The sequence below is a fragment of the Urocitellus parryii genome, chromosome 9, assembly GCF_045843805.1.
Source record: "Urocitellus parryii isolate mUroPar1 chromosome 9, mUroPar1.hap1, whole genome shotgun sequence".
NCBI lineage: Eukaryota > Metazoa > Chordata > Mammalia > Rodentia > Sciuridae > Urocitellus > Urocitellus parryii.
Window position 1 is genome coordinate 30,872,371 of NC_135539.1, and position 5,102 is coordinate 30,877,472.

General features: G+C 40.1%; 1 pseudogene; it reads left to right on the plus strand.

The window, feature by feature from the left end:
- Positions 1-265: 265 nt before the first annotated feature.
- Positions 266-1,203, plus strand: LOC144256864 (olfactory receptor 2AE1-like; annotated as a pseudogene).
- The last annotated feature ends 3,899 nt before the right edge of the window (positions 1,204-5,102 follow it).

Here is a 5,102-nt window from a genome sequence, read left to right on the forward strand (position 1 = left end):
GTAAGAAGAGTCATAAATTTTAGGCCTTAATAGAGTCTTGGAATTTCAAATGACCATGATTGAGATAACAAATTTTAGGTTTCTCTTGTTTTGAAAAAACTGAATTTAAATAATTTCAGCTGCAGGATAATTACAAATATAGAAAAATCTCTTCACAAATGTTTGATTGGATCAAAAGAGCTGATCACCATGTACACAGGATTCCATATGTCTGGCATCACACTTTGTCTCCACTTCCTGTTTCCCCAGGGACTTTGAAGGGACCATGTGGCTGAGGAATCAGATGTCTCTGGCAGACTTGATCCTTGAAGGGCTCTTCAATGACTCCCCAACCCACCTTTTCCTTTTCTGCCTGACCATGGTGGTCTACCTTGTTGCACTGAGTGGCAACACCCTCACCATCCTCCTCATTTGTGTGGATCATGGGCTTCACACCCCCATGTACTTCCTGCTCAGCCAGCTCTCCCTCATGAACCTGATGCACATCTGCACAACCATCCCCAAGATGGCTACCAACTACCTGTCTGGCAGCAAGTCCATCTCCTCCTGGGCTGTGCCACCCAGCACTTCCTCTGTTTGTCTCTGGGTGGTGCTGAGTGTCTTCTGCTAGCTCTCATGTCCTATGACAGGTATGTTGCCATCTGTCATCCTCTGCGTTACACTGTGCTCATGAGCAGGAAGGTGGCACTGATGATGGCCCTCACCTCATGGTTGGGGGCATCTCTGAACTCCCTAATTCACACAGTCATCTTGATGCACTTTCCCTTCTGTGGATCTCAGAAAATGTACCACTTCTACTGTGAGTATCCAGCTGTTGTGAAGTTGGTATGTGGTGATGTCACCGTCTATGAGATCACAGTGTATATCTGTAGCATCGTGCTTCTCCTCCTCCCCATCATCCTGGTTTCTACATCCTATGGCTTCATCCTGCACAGTGTCATAGAGATGCGTTCAGCTGGGAGTAAAAGAAATGCTTTTGCCACTTGTAGCTCCCACTTCATTGTGGTCTCTCTCTGGTTTGGTTCCTGCATCTTCTCATACATGAGGCCCAGGTCCCAGCGCACTCCACTGCAAGACAAAGTTGGTTCTGTGTTCTATAGCATCATTACTCCCACACTGAATCCTCTGATTTATACTCTCCGGAATAAGGATGTAGCTAAGGCTCTGAGGAGAGTGTTGAGGAGAGGTATTATCACCCAATGACTACACCTGTAGTTGGCCCAAGTATAGAGTGTTATTATGGGTAAACCTCTAAGAATTTTCAAGAATCCAGATCCATGATGTACTTTGACTATCCCAAGAATAAAGTGGCATCCAAGCATCATGGGTCACATTTCACACCCCATAGAGAACTAGGGAAAAAGATTAAAAATCTCTCCAAAGAAGACTTGCAAAGTTCAGTGACACTCCAACAAATATTAAATAAAGATATAAGGGCTTTTCCCATTAATATTTTCATCCACAAAATAGATATAAATGATGCCACTCAAGAGTATTTACAAAATATAAAATGGGAAGATCTTGCTTAATATCAGAAGCATGGGACATGAAGTGAAGGGTTTCTTGAAAGGGAGGGTGAGAGATAAGTTATGTTGTTAGATTTGTAGTTTCCTGAATCAGTAAGTTTTTAGAAGGGAAGTATTATTACATACAAAGTAATAGTACCTGTACATACTTTTTGTATAATATGTATATATTTTAAAATTTGTTTTAATTAGTTCTACATTACAGTAAAATGTGTTTATGCACTTTGATATGTCATACATAGATGGGATATAATTTCTCATTTTTCTGAGTGTACCTGTTGCAGAATCATATTGGTCATGTAGTCACATATATACATACAGTAATAATGTCTGTTTTTTTCTACTGCCTTTTCTATCACTACATCCTCTTTCCTCCCCTCCCATCACTTCCCTCTACCTAATCTAAGGTAATGCTATTCTTTCTTAGTGTCTTCTGCCTAATTGTGAATTAGCATCTGAATATTAGAGAGAACATTTGGCCTTTGGTTTTGTGAGATTGGCTTATTTCACTTAGTATGATTTTCCCCAACTTCAACCATTTACTGATAAATGGCATAATTTCACGCTTCTTTAAAGCTGAGTAATATTACATTGAGTATATATATATACCACATTTTCTTAATCCATTCATCAATTGTGGGACACCTAGGTTGGTTCCACAGTTTAGCTATTGTGAATTGAGCTACTATAAATACTGATGTGGTTGCGTCACTATAGTATTCTGATTTTAAGTCCTTTGGGTATAAACCAAGGAGTGGAATAGCTGGGTGAAATGGTGGTAAAATACATATATTTGACAAATATTTACTGAGTAAACTTTTTACTGCTATGATCTAAGTACTGAGTCATATATTTGGAATTTGCATTTATGAAATTTTTCATTCTTTTTTAATATATATTTTTAGTTGTTGATGGACCTTTAATTTATTCATTTATTTATATGCAGTTCTGAGAATCAAACCCATTGCCTCACACATGCTAGGTAAATGCTCTACCACTGAGCCACATCACTATCTCCAAAAATTTAACATTCTTTAAACATAAATTCATGATTTATTTTGTCTGTATTGGTCCTGTCATATCAATTAGTGATATTATTGTTTTTTTTTTTAATTTCAAAGGTTGGAAATACTTTTCTGTTTTCTGAGAGTTTCTAGTCTCATTATTTGGAATCATAACTCTGTGGATTAGAGTCTGTCACTTGCTACCACTGTGATATATAATAAATTAGTCTCTCTAGTCACATTAGTCTCAGGACTTTATCTACAATACTTGTTTTATTTGAGATTATGTGTTGAGAATATTAGTTCTGCACAGATATGGATTCCGGGTATTAGCAGGAAAAAACTGTGTTGAAGTGATGTTGGAATGATGAGAAAATAGTGGGAGAACCCATCTTGAAGTCTATGTCCCCATATTCACCTACTATAAATTGTGGGGAGCCACAATGAATGACCACACCTTTCAGTCATGATGCCTCAGATTCTGACCAACTACTGCATTCACTGTGGTTTGGGTGGGGTCTAGCTCAGAGCAAGGGTTCTTCTTTGTGGGATGTTCCCCTAGGGTTGAATTTCAATCACCTTTCCCATGTATTCTTGCTCCTTCTGAAGGTTTTTGGATAGAACTTTCTAAACAAGAGTTCCCCCAATGAAAGCTCACCTCTGAACCTGTTCCCTCTTTCTCCTCAGCCTCTCCTGACTTTCTTTTGCTCTCCCTTTTGGAGAGTCTGAGGCTGAGGCCTGGGGAATCCATCATGAAGATTGTCTAAAAGTAGATTGTGTCTATGTTTTATTTGGTGTCCTTGCAAATTCCCATCAGTGATCTTAAGTTCAGCTGCCCACACTGATGGGGGCGCCAGGTGGCGCCCGGAATCGGGGACTGCTCAGAGTGAATTTCCAAGTAGACTGAGTGAATGTACTTTCGAAATTCATTGAACTGTGTTTTGGGGTTGTAGAAGAAGAAAGCATTCTGAGAGTCAGAGATATTAAAGAAATAATGGGCAGTTTTCAGAAAGAAATAATGACATATGCCTGTGGCTTAGTGATGAAATTTCACCAGATTTGCGTACTTGGGAAGGGATAGGTAGAAAATTGTCTAAAGGCTGCCTCTCTGCCAAGCTATCTAAGAGTAAAATAGAAAATATTCAAAAGGTCTGAACTGCTTTAGGAACGCTTCATTTTGAACATCAAGAGGAGGAGTAGTGGTTTTCAGAAGACTTGTTAAAAAGGGCTCCAGAGACCCTCATTGCTATACAAAATTACATATAAGAGGTTGTGAGGGGAATGGGGAAAAAACAAGGAGAGAAATGAATTGTAGTAGATGGGGTAGAGAGAGAAGATGGGAGGGGAGGGGAGGGGGGATAATAGAGGATAGGAAAGGTAGCAGAATACAGAAGTCACTAATATGGCATCATGTAAAAATGTGGATGTGTAACCAATGTGATTTTGCAATCTGTAATTGGGGTAAAAATGGGAGTTCATAACCCACTTGAATCTAATGTATGAAATATGATATGTCAAGAGCTTTGTAATGTTTTGAACAACCAATAAAAAAAATCTCATAGAAAAAGGGCTCCAGAAAGCAATTAGAAGTTTGGAGTCAGAGAAGTGGCCCACAGCTGCTCCTAGGCAGTTTTCTCTATCTGTAGTGGGACTGAGGGCCGAGTCAATTCTCACCCAGTCTGTAACTCAAACCACAGACAGGTGACCTTAGGGCAAGACCTAAAACCAAACATTCAGTCACAGCTGAACCAGACAGAACCAGTGATTTAGAAGTGTGCCAACTAAACTGGATGATAGGGGCATTGCTAGAGAGGAAACTAGCCCTGATGGGGTCTCTGTGAGGCTGATTCAAGATGGAGGAGAAGAAAATGGACAGAAAGATACTGGTGAAGCTGAGCCACAATATGAGGAAACTCAGTCAGAGGGTGAGAATGATCTGGAGGAGGGTTTGGTAGATTATATCTGATTGTCCACACGCCAGCCATTTGGATCTGGCCATTTCCTCTAAGAGATCAAGATTTAATAGCTACTCTGAATTGGCAGTAGCCATGCTTACACCCCTCCAACATGGCCTTAGAACAGCACAGGAGGCAGGGGAGGACATTACAGGTTTTCAGCTTTTTCCAGTCTTTGAGCAGATTAACGAGCTAAATCACTGTGTCAGTATGCACGCTACAGTTTCTTTTAAGACTCTAAAGGAGCTAAAAAATGCCTTCTGTCCAAATTCACCTTTGTTCAAAGTTGGCTTAATCCCTTATGCAAAGAGCCTTTACCCCCACATGACTGGATTTCTATGGCCAAATTTTTTTTATGGGGGAGGAAGCAACTACCTCCATTGATGGTCTCACTGGACTGATTATTGCACTAAACAGGCTGAGAGAAACCGGAAACAAGGCTTTGATGCCCCTTTGAAGATGTTAACTGAAACTGGAGAATTTACAGATCTGGAAAGGCAATTAAATTATGATCTGGCCATATATGATCAAATTACTGCATGTGCCGAAAGGGCATGGAGAGAGCTACCTAATCAGGGTGAATCAACTTTGGATTTTAGTCATATCAAACAGGGATC